The sequence below is a fragment of the Chinchilla lanigera genome, unplaced genomic scaffold (genome assembly GCF_000276665.1).
Source record: "Chinchilla lanigera isolate Chin_1 unplaced genomic scaffold, ChiLan1.0 scaffold00013, whole genome shotgun sequence".
NCBI lineage: Eukaryota > Metazoa > Chordata > Mammalia > Rodentia > Chinchillidae > Chinchilla > Chinchilla lanigera.
In genome coordinates this window covers 23044136-23060917 of record NW_004955414.1, presented here as the reverse complement: position 1 = coordinate 23060917, position 16782 = coordinate 23044136, and positions in this window count along the sequence as shown.

The window sequence follows — 16782 nt, the reverse complement described above, 5'->3', positions numbered from 1 at the left end:
TCAGGGGTGCGCGCCGCCGGGTAGGTTCGCGGCGGTCCCCGCGCCCACCGCTCCGCGACTGGGGGTGCTCGCCGACTCCTGGAGGAGCGCGGGACTCGGCCTGGGACCTCGCGCGCAGAGCGACCGCGCCCAGGCTTGGGGAGTGTGGGTCGGTGCGCGCTGTAGGCGCTCTCGCTACCCCAGTCCTCTGCCCTGAAGCAGACCAGGACAGTCCCCCGACACACACGCCCGCAACCCAGCTGTGGGTGTCCAGGCCATGTTCTTGGGTGCACAGCGCGAAGGGTGCGGTATGGACCACATCCGCGGAAAGCAGAGTGCCTGCTTCAAAGTTGGAAAGCGCCGCCTGGGCAGAAACCACCGGCCTAAGGGTGCCAGATGCCCAACTGCGTGGTTTAGGGCCAAGATTTGCCAGCAAGGGAAGTATTTCGACCACTGTGGTAATTTGGAGAAGGTAGACGCTCTCACATCAAAACTAAGGCCAAATGACGCCCAGGAAAGGTGCTGAGGCTTGCCTGGAGCTTCGCGGATCCTGGCTGGTTTTCTAAGCAACTGATTGGATATCCGAGGGCTACCAATGTGTCTCTAGCACCCAAGGAAGACTATCACAGAAATCTAGGTGTTTGGAAGGCACCTCGCGGCACCTCTCATTCACCTGCTCTCCATTCTTGCAGGCGACAAGGCCAGAAATAACCACGAAGTACTGAGCTGTTTGTGTGTGTGCCAGACACCGTGCCACAGTTCCCTTGAATATGCAGTATCATCTCATTTCCCCAGGGTGCTCTCTTTAACTGCTGTCCCTATATTGTCATTGAAAAGCCAAGGACGCAGGAAAGTGTCAATTGCCCAGGTTCATGCAGCAGGGGGAGAGCTTTCATTTTCTTTTCTTCCTTTCACGTATTTACATGATACTGGTGTCATCAAGCTCCACTCTAGCACAATTACAAGAATTTTTACAGCTTGCAACTGGCGCTTTTAACCATAAGGTTATGTGACTCTAGGGAGAGCACGTAGCAAATCATAGTGCACAGAAAAGTAGTTGAGGATTCCATAAAGTGTTCATTCAACAGGCAAGGTCTGAAATCCTGCTGTGAAGCGTGCTAGAGTTTCAAGGAGTTTGGATGGGGATAATAGAGAGAATGCAGAGTTGTCAAGTTAATGCCATAGAATTGTGAAAAGATGGGTAACTAGGGAAATGAGAGAAGAAACCAGCTGAAAAAAAAAAAAAGCTCATGGAAGAGTTTGAGCAGGTGCTGGTCCTCAAAGGACAACACAAAAGGAGGTGAGGCCGAGTACAGTGGTGGGAATGTGGACAGCATGATGCTAGGCCTGGCAGAGAAATGGAGGGAGGTGTGTGTGGAAGCCTACAGAAAGATATCACTGATGCCACTGTGTCAGAGTGGATTAAATTCAGTTAAGGCGATTAAATTCAGTTAAGCAATGACCTCAAGAAATCAGGTAAGGTATAGTTATATCTGGCCAAAGGCGCTAGCTTATTGCCAGAAACATCCAAAGAAAAAAAGAAAAAAAAAAAAAGCTGGCTGGGTCATATGCAATGAGACCCTGATTGCCCTTAGACATATTAGCTTAGAACTGAGAGAAGAGACCAGCATTCATCAGTGGAAGAGCAGATATTTTTTTTTTTTTTTTTTTTGTTTTTCTCCGGTACCAGGGACCGAACTCACGACCTTGCGCTTGCCAGGCAAGCGCTTTTGCCGCTGAGCTAAATCCCCAGCCCCTGGAAGAGCAGATATTAAACTACCATACTGAATGGGTTCCTTCAAGAAGGAAGAGCTGGAAAAATGGGAGAGAAGTTGGGCGTTTAAAAGGTAGCTTAACAAAGGGACAACTGAAAAGGAGAAATCAGAGAAGGAGGAAAAGCTGGACAGAGGTGAATCAAGGAGGTGAAGGTGGGAGGAGTGTTTGACAGAAGGTAAGTGACAACATTAACCCTCAACTTTAAAATAGAGTTGAAAGGAAAGACAGCTAAGAAATCTCCTTTGGATGTGAGACATTCAAGAATTAGAATAGTTACTAAGCAACCGACTTTGTGCAAGTTAGGATGTTTGTGCCTCGGGTTTCTCATCAGAAAATATTACCATGTGCATCCCTAAATTGTTAATGACATTACTTAAAGTGGTACATTTAAAGTACTTAGAACAGTGCTGAGGCATCATATGGGTTCAGTCAATATATGTTTTTAGTGTTGCTATTATGGCTCTACTACATTGTGCTAGGCAATGAACACAGTTTCTTAATTTATTACTTATAACATCCCAGAGTGGAAGATGCTATTGCAAGCATAAGCTACATACAAAGCTTTGATCAATAATGAACTGCATATATGACACTGGTCCCCTGAGGTTACAATGCAGCTGAAAAATTCCTATTACCCAGTGATATCTTGGCTGTCATAATATTGTAGCTCAATACATTACTCACAGGTTTGTGGCAGTGCTGGTATAAACAAACCTACGACATTGCCAGTCACACAAAAGTACGGTGCCTATAATTATGTATAGGACATAATGCTCGATAATGATAACAAATGACTGTTACTGGTTTCTGCATTTACAGTATTTTTAATCATTAGTTTGGAGTGTAGTGCTCCTATATATTAAAAATAGTTAAGGTAAAACAACTTCAGGAAGGTTCTTATGTGGAATTCCAGAAGAAGGCATTATTATGATAGATGACAGCTCCGTGCATGCTGTTGTGCCTGAAGAGCTTCCAGTGGGACAAGATGCAGAGGAAGAAGACAGTGATATTGACCCTGGCCCTGTGTAGGCCTAGGCTAGTGTGTGTGTGTGTGTGTGTGTGTGTGTGTGTGTGTGTGTCTTAGTTTTTAACAAAAAAGTTTAAAAAGTGAAAAAAGTAACAATTTCAAAATAGAGTTTAGAATAAAGGTATAAAGAAAATGTTTTTGAACAGCTGTACAATGTGTTTTAAGCTACATGATATAAAAGTCAAAAAAGTTTTTAAAGTTAAAAAGTTCACAGTGTAAAGATGTCAGAGTAAGCTAATGTCAATTCATTACTGAACAAAATAAAACTTCAGGAAATTTAGTGTAGCCTAAGTGTGTACAGTGTTTATAAAGTGTATAGTGCTGTAAAGTAATGTCCTAGGCCTTCATGTTCACCCTCCACACATTCACTGACTTACTCTGAGCAACTTCTAGTCCTATCAGCTTCGTTTATGGTAAGTGCTCTATAGAAGCATACCATTTTTTATCTTTTACACCAATTTTCCTTTTCCTTTTCTATAGTTAAGTACACTAATCCCATAGTGTTACATTTGCCTGTGGCATTCGGTACCATGCTATGCAGGTTTGTAACCAAGGATCAATATTCCAAACCCTGTGACTGAGGTGTGTAGTAGGCGCTTCCATCCAAGTTTGTGTAAGTATACTACCATGGTAAAACAACAAAATCACCTATTGATGCATTTCTCATCATTAAGCAATTTATACATGCATTTCCTTTAACAGATGAAGTTAAGGGAATTCAGGTGGTTAAATAATTTATCCAAGGACAAATTGGTGGGTTATTTCCAGATACAGCTGCTGGCATCACTCCCATTTCACACGTCCTGAGCAATGGGACTTCACCATTCCTTTCATTCAGAAGTTGGGTCTGCTTTCCTTTTCCTTGCATCTGGGCTGGCCTTGTGACTTACTTTGATTACTAGAATGTATAGGATAGTCTGAGCTGCGTCTAGGCTTTAGGAGGTCTTCCAATTTTTGCAAGATATTCTGCTGGAAAGAGGCACTGAAGAATGAAACAACGTGGAGAAAAACAATACGTAAAAGAAGACTGATCTGGAAGGAATTGTGTCCCCCACTAAAATTTTTATGTTAATGCCCCAACTCCCAATGTGCCTAGTAACAGAAGCAGGACTGAAATTTGTCTTTCTAGCCCCAAAGGCTGTGCTCTTTTGCAGTTCTAGAAGAGTGGTAAAGGTGGATCCAAACGGACAGATGATGAAAGAGTAACAGGAAATTAAGGAAATAGAGCCTGCTAATATGTGCTACTCTCCCTCAAATATTTAGCTTTTACTTGTTGAACAAATATGTCCCAGGTCTTCCTATGACTGAGAAAGTATTATAGGCCCTGGACACACATGAAGAAACAAGCAATGACCCCTGATTTCTAAGGCAGTGCTTCTCAGCCTTGTGCTTATCTTGGCATAAATAGAAAGTGAAATGTTTTTAGGAGAAGGGTATAAAAGAGAAGGCCGCTGGGGGCCAGTAGGGCCTGAAGCTGAGCAGATCAGTGTTTCAACCCAAAAATAACCCATCTGTGGGTTTACCAGGCTTTCTTGGTGCTCTTGTTAGGAAGTATTGTTGTTTAGACTTCCTGTCTAGTAAGTCTTTCAAAGATTAAGTTTGAAAAGACAGAGAATGTGGTACCTAAAAAAAGGTACATAGAAGGAAAACTGAGGCTAGGAAAAACCAGAATATTTATAACAATGTTTCTCAAAACAAGATTTATTGGCTTTTTGCTACAGAATTGCCCAGTTTTTGTTTTTTTTTTTTTTCATTAAAGTGCTAATTCCTGAGATTCACCCAGACCTGTAACATTATTTCTTAAAAAGTAATCTAGATTCCAAGGTTTGGATATTTGTCCCCCTTGAAAATTCAAGTTGAAATGTAGTTGTCATAGTAACAGTATTAGGAGGTAGGATCACAGAGAGGTAACTAGGCTATGAGGATTTAGTCCTCATAGATGGGATTAATGTCATTTTATCACTTTGCCTCTCTCCCTTTCAGTATGTGACTACTCAGCAAGAAGGCCCTTCCAGCGCTGGAAACTTGATCTTGGAATTCCATGAGAAAATAAACTTTTGTTCATATAAACTATTCAACCTCAGGAATTCTATTACAGAAGCACACAATGGACTAAATTAGGAGTAATATTCCTGGTAATGACTCTGGGAAATAAGTTGAAAAACTTCCAGTTTACATCCCGAGGAAAAGAACCTTTGGAAATAGATACTTGGAGTCAGATTTGATGCCCTCAGAGTAACAGCATAAAAGATTATAACTGATAATTATTGAGCATTTATTATATACCATGCACTTGATGTACATTATCACATTGAATCCTGACCACGTCACAGGGTACACATTATTTCTCTATTTTACAGATAAGAAAACAAGCAAGATTCCACAGTTCACAATTGGCAGTCAGGATTTGACCTGCAGGTTGTCTGGTTCCAGACACTATGTTGTGTATGCTAGATTGTTGCTTTGTGTCACCTCCATAGTAAAAACTATCTAATATCTTTATTCCTTATTTGAATTGCACAAGCCCTCTATCAGCTTTTCCAGCATCTTCTATATGCACTTAGTTGGTCAAAACGCTTTGTGACCAATATATGACATGTAGTACTTGTTCCCTTTGTACCTCAAGTTTCCTTGTTGCTGGTTCAATGACAGCACTCCAACATGCGGTGGATAAAATCCTGCCAGACTTTCATGCTTCTCTTATACCACATCCTGATCCCAAGACCCAGATTCTGCACTTGGGAAATGGTTTGGGATTCCTAATGGCACAACTTCCTGTTAATCATCATTTTGGTTGATTCAGTTCTTTGCTAATTGATTCCTTTAACAAAAGAATGAAGACTCAAGTGGCATGACTTGTTCTCTGTGAACCCGTGCTACCTCCTAATGATTAACACTCCCTTGAAATGTTCACAGACCTCTTGCTTAATTATCCAAAATAGATATTTATTCATCCTCACACTTGCTTCAGAGACAAGTATAATTCACCCAGACCAAGAGAATAGAAATGACTTAGAGCTCATATTCTGTGACAGCCACACTCTCCTCTTGGTCATCAATCTCTTTTTAAATCTGTGAGCTTCTTCCTTTCTTGCTTGGAGTGAATTTTCATTGTGAGATGAAATGAAAGCAATTTGGGAATTGAGTAGCTACACTTTGTCAATGCAACTGTTGTCATTGAACAATTATACCAAGGAGCAGATTGTTCTGGTATGTTCCAAATCCTTGTTTTTCTTTCCTAAACTGTGTAAGTTACTTCCTAGTTTTATGATTGCCAACTACAAAATTATAACTTTCATTTCTTAGACTTTAAAGGAAATAGAGGTTCTAAATCCCTTAGCATTTCAAACCCACATCACACAAGCAGTGTACTGAAAGGACAGAAGGTGATGTTCCAGGTCAGAGTCCTGGCACTCCTTTGTCATGTCTTCTTGGTAGACACTCATGGTTCTACATTTGTTTATCTATTTAGAATGAGGCCAGAGGAGAGAGCAGAGGCCAGATTTCTGTTTACTGGGACTGAAAAAAAGCATGGGCCTCAGCATCCTCTACCACCAAATGAATTTTACAGTCAAAATCAAAGGTTTTTATATCCCTGGAACTGCCTCTCAAAGTGACCAATGTCCCTTACCCTAGACAAGTCAGAGAAACTGATGCAGCCACTGTGTATGCTCTGAAGACATCAGAAGATGATGACATCAAATTAGCTAACCTGTGCCAGAAGTGGTCATGTATTACATAGTATCCAACCAGCTAAAGAGATGCCAGAAAAATGACCCCAAATATTCAACAACTTTCCTTATCTACAGCAGACTCCCTTTTCAGTGCTGAAAATCAATCTAGAGAAGGTTGACCTATACTCTAGTGACTGATTTTTAAGAGAAAATTTCAATGTACACATTCATAGGTGAGAATATGCGTACTAAGTACTAAGTGAAGAATTTCAAAAATCCCTTTTCTAGATCCTTTGCTTAGTTTCAAATGATTGAGAAAAAAATCTCTTAAATACACAGACAGAAGGAGAGACAGACAGTCAGACAGAGAGAGAGAGAGAGAAAGAGAGAGTCTTTATATTACCTTTCTGACCTTATTCAGAAGACCATAAGAATACCACAAGTTTGTGTCAACCTTTCATCTTCCCAAAGAATCAGGTTCAGGTTAGTTGCTGAGTTTAGTACAGTATTTAATTGCATTTAACCAACCAATATGTTAATTAAATTTCTATTGGATGTCAACTACATGCAAAGCAAATGATTTGTGTTTTTAACACAATTTTAGTGTTGGATCTTAAATACCATATTTAAGCTTTCTTCTTCTTAGTTTATGTTAACTAATTAATTATACCTTCAAATAATTTTTTCACAAATATTTTTCTATAAAATTTTTTCTGTAAATATTTTTCATGAATATTACTCAACATTTTATCTTCATAGTACTGGTTTCATTTCAATACTTCCTATTGCAGATTTCCTTGGTGTCCTTTTCTACATTAGATACATTCTATTGATTTCCTTCTTTCTCGTTTTATTTCCATAAACTCATCCTGAAAAGCTTTTATCAGGAAGCAAAGCAGAATTTGGAATGCTAGAGGTCTCTTTCTCAGCTATTGTAATTATTATATAATAATATATAATTATTAATAACATTTATATAATAATTATTAATTGTTATTATATATCAATTATTTTTACTATAGTTTTTTTTGAGCCCATGCTTTAAAGTGTGCCAGACACTCTAAAAGTGCTCTAAATATATTAGTTCATATGCTCTCCATAGCCATTTTATGAAGAAGATATTATTATTAGCTATCCCCAATTTTCGACTGAGGAAACATAAGCACAAAAATTTAGTGCCTGCCCAAGTTTGCACAGTCAGTCAGCAGAGGAAGTGGGTTGTGTGACTGCTGAGTCCTGCTGTCCATCTACCCCTTCTCTGCAGATGGGCCTTAGGTGAGAGCTCAGAGGCCACATCCTAGCAGAACAGGCCCAGTAAGAGAGCACTGGGCTTGTTCCTTCCCCAGCCCTGCAGATCTGTGCTTTGATTTGTTTTCTGACTGTGAGGATGGTGAGAGTCTGACAATATAGACTTGTGCCCTGTGTGGTCTTTCCAGACTGGCTTGTGCAGCCATTTATAGTCAACACTCATTGAGCAATCGCTCTGCACCACAGCTCTAGGCTATGCTTAATGTGCTTTTAATTTAATCACGACTACAATCATTTGAAACAGTTATTATCATCCTGATTTTAAAGATGGAAACACAGAAAATCTGAGTCACCTGGCCAAGGTCACACAGCTAGTGAGCTGTGGAATAGAGGCTCAAATCCACGTTAGCGAGAGTCCAGAGACTGGAATTTAACTGCCACACAATATGCTTCCCCATGAATCTCATATCAGAACTGCCTGACAGGATTTTTCAAATTCTATATACACTCTTGGAGACTTTTATAATCTCTTTGGACAGCTGCAGGAGAACCAAATCCATACTCTAAAATGAACTATATACAGTTTACTAAAGAATTGCTTAGAGCCCAAGTGATTATGCTACAAACTACAAGCAAAATACCCTGGGGTCCTATTATTTTGCTAATCCAGTCTCATCTGATAAAGAAATTGGTGATCATACTGGTAACTGAATCTTCTCTGCTGGCTTTCTTCTGGTATGCATGCTTGTGCTACTTTTCTGTACTTCTTCGTTTCATACCAATGGGAAGTGGAATTACCTCCCTCCAGCACAGAGAACTGAATTTCTCTATCTGCAACTTATCAAAGTTCAGATTCCCCACAGAAATTTGCCACTAACTAGACATACATTTTTCTCTTATTCAGTAACTACCAGTGATGTCCTCTACTGCTCAATGGTTTCTCTAACTTGCAGTACTTTACTAAGTTTCTCTGTTCTCTTTCTTCTCCTTTTCATATGGATCTCTTAAATATGGAGAGAGAGACAGAGAGAGAGAGAGAGAGAGAGAGAGAGAGAGAGAGAGAGAGAGAACCTACCTCTGCCATCTAGTTAGGATAAGAGTAACATTTGTCTGAGCTAGGCCGGTATAGGAAATAAGGACTTTATTTCTTGCAAAATAAAACAGCATCCCTGGATATATGTGGATGTAGCAAATAAGCTATCTTTCCTCCTTTGCATCAGTTTACTTCTTGTGGAAGGAGGTTTATTTTCAAGGAAGTTTAAAATCCTTCAAGTTCATCAGGGTACAGGAGAGGCCCACGTCAAGGGCTTATTTTGCACTTCCTGAAGGGTCTTCTGAAATAAGATTTCTTTTGAGAGAGGTTAGTGTGTTGAAAGGAGAGTCATACAGTTCAGATAATGAAGATTTTATGCAAAAAATGAACTTTAATGAACTATAGATGGCTGCCAGACTTTGAGGATTTAGTTACAAGAAGAGAGGGATATTTTTAAACAATAACTTTAATCCCCATTGATTAAAATAAAAGCACATGCCTTAATTTTATTTTAGATCTAAAAAAACAAGATCATTGCATATCATTTGTCCTTTTGAAATAGCTCTGTTTAAAGCAACATAATGTAATTTGTGAACTGCTTTAAGAGCACTATGTGAATAAAATAGCAAGAGATAGTCTTGTTCATTTTTTTGTTTTAAAATGTTTGGAACATTAAACAATATATTCAGAGCTTATTTTGTGGGATTTTTTTATCCTTTTCCTATGACATTTATAAAGAAAATGTCTTGCAAGTATTATTCAAAGAAGGAAAAATAGACAGGTTTTTTAAAGTGGTATTTTTTTCCCCTTTCTCAATTGCATTCCTATTTTACTTCAGTCTACAGTTGGGTTTACAGAAGTGAAACTCATTTGAAGAAAATTCAGTATCTGAAGCTTTGAATGCAGATATATGTTAAAATGCTAAAGGTAGCCACTACCTTCAAACAAGATATCCAAGAGCAGGGTGGGGCAGGATGGCGAGGAATTGAGACTGGGAAGATTAAAGTTGTGGGGTTTTTTATTTTTTGTTTTTTTTCTGGTAGTGGGAACCAAACTCATGACCTCAAGCTTGCTAGACAAGCGCTTATGCTGCCAAGCTCCATCCCCAGTCGCATGGGGAGATTAGAGAACAACTATTCAGCCAAAAATGTTCTATTTCACAGTTTCCTGCATGCCAGGAATCTGAGAATGGCTCAACTGGATGGTTTAGGTTAAGTTTGTCTCGTGAAATTGCAGTGAAGTTGGTCAGAGCTGCACAATGCAATGTCTTGGTTGAGGCTGCTCTCTAGAACATGCAACAATTGTCTATACAAGGGTTGATCAAAATATACGGTGAATGTTTAAATTTTAAAGGACTTAATTATGCTATTAATGCACTGCACTGCTATTAATCCCCCTTAATTTGAACACACTTATGCCATAGTTTTTGTCCCTTTCTGAAGCATTCTGTCAGTCTTCTTTCATGTCTTTAGGAAGTGCGATCAAAAGTATGACCATCAGTGCTGCCAAGTGCCATCCAGCAGAAATGCAGATGCATAAAAATATTAGTCCATCCTTATCCACCTCATTCACCTCATCTGGTGTATATGACTCCTGGCTCTTCCTCAGAGTCAAAATGAGGATGGAAGGTAAATATTTTGACTTGACACAGCACATTGAGGCAGTCACGACAGCACAACTAGTTTCTTGCTAGGTAGGACTGTCTGCAGAAAATATCTTGCTGACATCAAGAAGTGCCAGCTAGCTATCCCAGAGAGAGTGACCCAAAAGAGAGACAGAGCCCAAGGCATAAGCACTAGTCTTTTATAACATAATCATAAGAGTGATAAGCAATCACTTCTATTGTGTTTTATTGGCTACTCCAGTGGAAACCCTGGTACAGTATGGCAGGGACACATATAAGGGTGTGAATATCAGGGTAGGGATCACTAGGGACTATTTTAAAGCTGGTTATAACAGTGGGAAATTCTTCAAAAATAGAAAGAATGTATAAAAAATGTAAGTTGGATGTAGCAGTACATACTTGTAATCCCAAAACTGTGGGAGGCTGAGGCAAGAGGACCAAGAGTTCAAGCCCAACCTGGGCAAATTAGTGACCTAGCAAGATCCTATCTCAAAAAATAAAAATGGCTGAGGATGTAGCTCAGTGTGAAAGCTCTGGATTCAGTCCCCAGTATCACAAAAAATAACAACCAAAAAGCATGCTGGCTAGAAAGCATTAAAAATATTCACTAGAGCAGTAATTTGCAAACATTTCCACATGATGGCAGGCATGGAAAGTGATTCGATGTGTTTTTTCATCATGGTCAGGTAAAAGGATGAGTCTCTTTATGTCCAGACCAATTCTGTAGCTCTAGTTAACCCAGTCCTCTTCTGTTTACAACAGAGATGGTAGAATCAATATCATTTATGTCTATAACCTCTTCATCCTAACTGATGCATTTTCTTCTTCCATTTTTGCCTCCCACAATCCTTTCTTCTTAAAGCAGCCACGGTGATCTTCTAATTCATGAGTTAAATCACACAAAATTTATTGCCTAACCTTCTTCAAATGTCTTCCAATTGCACTGACACTACATCCATATTCCTTTGTTTTGTCTACAGTGTCCAATGTAACTGAGCTGTCATCTACTCTTTTCATACCAGTTTATTCTGTTCTGTTCAGTAACATTGCTCTTTTTCTGTCCCCAATTCAGTAGCTTTTTATCAAGTCAGTAGTGTTTCACTTGTTCTTTCCTTATCTTAAACACACCTCTTCAGCTGCCTCCTTTTTTTATATATTAACCTAAACATCATCTTCTCAAAGAGACACCTGTGTTGCCCCTATATTAATTCTCCATTTCACCTCAGTCTATTTATTTCATACCACTTATCAATATCAGGAATTGTTTTCCTCAAATTTCACATATTTGTTGAACATCTACTATGTGCCAGAAACTATACAAGGTGCTATGTTTGCTTGTTTTGTTTATTCCCATGCTCAGTGTCCCTATTAGCTAAAATGTTCACTCCATGAAGGTAGGGGGGACCTTATCTGTCATGTTTTCACTAAATAATATAGTATCCAAGACCTGTCATTCCTGACACACAAGAAGAGTCCAGTGAGTATTTATTACATGAAAGAAGATAGATCATGAAGAGCAACACTTGGATCCAGATGGTCCGTGGTACTCATGAGAATATGGGCCTGCAGCTTGGCAGACACATAAGAGTCAGTACCATACATGTAAATCAGGAGATAAAATCCAAATCACTGTTCTGGATGTGGATAAATTGAGGACGGAATAGAACTTTGAGAACCAGCAGCAAGGTCAGAGGGACTTGTCCATGCTGACAAGCTAATTTTCCCTGGGCTGTCATCCTTATACTGTCAATCTTAACACAGACCCGTGATAGCAGTGATGGCTATAATGAGTTAAATAGAGCCCTCTACCCAAATTACTGTCTATTTGAAACCTCACAATATGATCCTTCTTTGGAAATAGTGTCTTTGCAGATGTACTTAGTTAAAGAGTCTAAAGATGAAATCATCCTGGATTTGGAGCAGGTTTTTTATCCAATGACTACTGTCCTTTTAGAAAAAGGAGAAATGCCAGGGAAATACACAAAGAAGATAGTGGCAGAAATTACAATACTCTAAGCACAAACCAAGAAACATTCAGGAACCGCCAGAAAACACCAGAAGCTAAGAAGCTGTAAGGGTCAGGTGTGGTGCATGCCTATAATCCCAGCACTTGAGAAGCTGAAGCAGGACGCTTGCTACAAGTATGAGGCCAACCTGGGCTACGCAGTGAGTTCAAAGCTAGCCTAAACTATACAGCAACACCCTGTCTCAAAAAAAGTAGTCAGGGAGGATTCTTTCTCAGAGTCTTTAAAAGGACTGTGACCTTGCTAACACGTTAGTTTTAGACTTCCAGCCTCCAGAACTCTGAGCGAATTAATCCTACTGTTCAAACCACCAAGTGCACAGTAACTTGTTACAGCAGCCCTTGGAAAAAAATACAACAGCTAAGCTAGTTTTTTTTTTTTTTCCTGGGCATAAAATAATTGTTCAATTATTCAGCCAGGCAAGTTTGAAATCAACGACTTGTCCAATATTTGGCAAAGAGCAGAAGCTTTTAAAAATGTTTGTCAAAATAAATTTTTGATGATTGAGTGATCTGGTATAATGTAAAAAATACCTAGGAGAGATATATCAAAACCTTTCAATGATTCTGTTTGAATATGAAGATCCAAAAGCATCTGAGGAACCTGACCTTTTCCTGCCGGCTGAAATGAAAATGTATTACGCTTGTATGTAACATTATACAAGAACTGGAGTTAAAATGGAAAAGAAAACAGAAGGGACTGGAAACAAGTCTGTGATTTTTACGCCAACTTTAGAATATCTTCCTTACATTTATATACAGGATTCAGATATTTTACTGTAGATGCCAGCCACTGTAATTAATGGAACTCTGGATGATAGAAAAGTTACCTGGAGTGTTATCTCTGCTCCCTTCACATCATATCAGGTAAATAAAGTGAATACCTCCCAGATAATTATGACTCCATCAGTCCCTAAGGGATCCATGAAAATAGCACAGCAGCTTACCTGCAAGACCTTGTAATCCAAGAAAAGGGAAGATGGGTGGATTCAGTATTACTTATTTTTTAAAAAAGCAGGGTTTCTCTATGCAGTTTAAGCTGGCCTTGAAATCACTTTGTAGCCCAAGTTGGTCTCGAACTCACAGTGATCCTCCTGCCTCAGCCTCCTAAGTGCTGGGATTGCAGGCGTGTGCCACTACAACCAGCAGTATTGCTTTCATAGCAATCTATCAAAAATTCCTTTTTCTGAGCTAATGTAAGCTCTTCATCACTCCATGATCTTTTTTTATTCTTAAGCCTCTGGACCTGTGACCAACATGGATCTGAATGTATGTGTCTTGAAGATAAAGTGTTTATATGTAAGAAGTGTGTGTGTGTGTGTGTGTGTTGTGTGTGTTGTATGTGTGTGTGGTGTATGTATCTATACAAGTTGAGATACATTCTGAGTGTGTGCTTGTGTGTGTTGGTTACTCCAGTGATAGGAAGGGGAATGGTTCTGTCCAGCAGAATTCCCAACTTACCCTCTGGAACCAGAAGCCTTTCTTCAAGTTAGAAAGTCTATCCCAGAGTGCAGGCATGAGTAGACCTCATGCTGGTTCCTTGCCAGGCCTTGGGCCACCATTCCCTGTCTTCAGGGAGAGGACTGTATTCACTGTGACACTGTACATAAAGATGATTGTGGAAAAGTTCAGAATTTTTCTTTGGACTATTCAAAGACCAAAAACGAGCAAATAGATGATGTTTTTTTTGTCAAAAGAACTGTTGTCTAGGAAGTTTTATTTTGCAGACAGTTGCTTTTAAGGCTTGCTCTGTACCCAGAGACGCAACAGTATCAATAATTTGTTTTCTCAGAAGAGAACTCAGAACCATAAAATAAAAAATACTCCAAAAAGCTGATTACCCACCCCTGTTTAAGTCATATTGTCTGAATGACTATGTATGAGTTAAGGCCCAAGAAGGCTAAGGTGTAAACAGGTCCAAGTGTGGGACCCCAGAGACTATCTCATGAGTGCTAGTATTAACCTGGGATTTTCAGGGAATACAGAATAGCCGTTACACCACTAGCTCTGTTTCTGGGTCAGGATGACTCCTTAGGCAAAAGGATCGTCTCTGCACCGCAGAAGCCAAAGGTTTCTTTTCTTGTCCACCATCACCTCCTCCCTGGTATTGGCTATGATACTGCAGGACTTCAGTGGAAACTCAGAGGGAGACCGTTTGCAAAGCTTTTGCTATTCGAAGTACTTTATAAGCAGTAACGCATTGGTTCTTCAGAATAATGCTATAAGGTAGGAGGTATTATTATCTCCACCTCACAAGTAAGGACAATAAGCCTAGAAGACACTGAATTGCTTGTCCAGGGTGACACAACCAGTAAGCAGAAAAGCCACAGTTCAAAGTTCTGCCTAGAGACTGCTACATTAGCCTTGATACTGCACTATCCGATTGGTGAAATCACTGCTGGAAACAGGTTCAGGAGATGAATGTGTAATGTCAATGTTACATAAAATCACAGCTTAAAATAGAACAGAACTGTGGCAATTATGTATTTGAAATTTGATTAATTTTAAGGACCGCATCAAGGCAAATATAAGGATGGAAAAACATTCTGAATTTGTTGTAAGAGCCCCTGGCTATAATAAAAAAGTACACTGATAGGAGTAGGAGACTTCAGTGCTTCTTCTGCCTCTGATCTTCTGTGCTATCCACGTGATAACTCTGGCTATAAGGCTCCACCATCTGTCTATATTTGCTTCCATCATGTTCAATTCTGAGAGCCTTCAGGGCATACAGAAGAGACTTACTGATGAGTAGACTGTTAGATGTGGTTAGAGGGGAGGAATACAAGAAGAGTGGCTTTTCTGCAGCTTTTGGTAATTGAAGGCTTGGATCTTTTAGTACCTTCCTCACTTTAGGTCCTTCTACACTAATGAACTAACATGAGATCTGACATTTTTTTTGCCAACATTCTTATGGTGCTTTCTGTGTTTTCATGTTAGGTCATTGGGAAGTGAGAGGAAGTGAGATAGAGTTGTTTGGCTAGGTTCTACCTGAGCCCTTGTGCTGTCTTTTCTAAGACACTTTAGCATCTGAATATTAAGAATGTAGTAAAATCACAAAGATTTATACTACTTTAAAGTGATGATTATTGCACATTAATAAAGGTAACTCCCTGAAAAAAAATCACAAACTTTGATGATTTGATACAATATCCTGTGGCAAGATGTCCTATGCCATGATACATCACTGAACATTTCATTGTATTTCCTAAACATTTTACTGTATATCAGAGTTCCAAACCAAATTTATTGGCTCTCTGTGACATACATTTGATTATTTTTTCCGCTGAATTAATTTTCTACTGTTATATAAAGAACTCCCTGAAAACTTACCAATTTAACACAACAAATAGTTACCATAGTCTCTGTGAGCCTAGGATCCTGGAGTGGCTTAGCTGGGTACCTTTACTTTAAAGTTTCACATTAAGTTGTAGTCAATCTTTAAGGGAGGGCTATGGTCTTATCTGAAGCTTTGACTGGGGAAGGATTCCCCAACCAATCTCACTCATCATATTATTTGTATGCTTTGATAACTCACTGGCTGTTGGCTTAGAGAACTCCCTTAATTCCTTGATATTCTAGCACTTGTGAACTAGTAGTCCTCACATGCTCCATATTTTAAGTATTACTTTTGCATAATATCCAAATAAAATAGGTCAGTCAGCTGTGTCACACACGGTAAGAAGTGCACATACCTCTCTCACTTACATTTCTAAGGAGGGTTTATGTTCTAATGAGACCATTCTGAATGCTACTTTACTATCATAGCCTTTTCCTGATAGATTTTCTATGTTTCTGGGTGTTCATTACTTACTGGAGAGAATCCTTTTTCTTCCTTTGTATCAATGAAGTACCATTAACACTAGGTCATTTTTGCTAATGGATTTCAACTGGATGTTTAGAATGATATAAGATAATTATAAGGAATCAAGGAAACATTCTCAAATTTATTAGAAGATATTATTGTTCCTAGAAATATATGTCAGGCTCATTTCTACAGTCTTAAAGTGCATCAATAGCAATTAAAGCAAAGACGTGCTTTTATGCAGCTTTCACTCTAATGTCATAAGGTGTTAGATGGCTTCATTGAAAAAAAATATATGCCATAGAGAAAGATAAATTTGAGTCATTAGTAGGAAAATGAATGGATCTTGAGACTATAATGCTGAGTGAAATAAAGCAGACACAAAAGGTTAAAGATCATATGGTTTCTCTTATATGAGAAACTCAAAATATAAACATTTTAGAGAGCAAAATGAATGAAAGATGGCAGGGAACAGGTAGATAGACCCTTTTAAAGATGGGAAGAAAATCTGAGGAAGGGCTGGGGAAGAGTGGAGGAGGAGGGAAGTAAAAATGATCAAGATGATATATAGATAGATAGGTATCCAATTTCCCAAA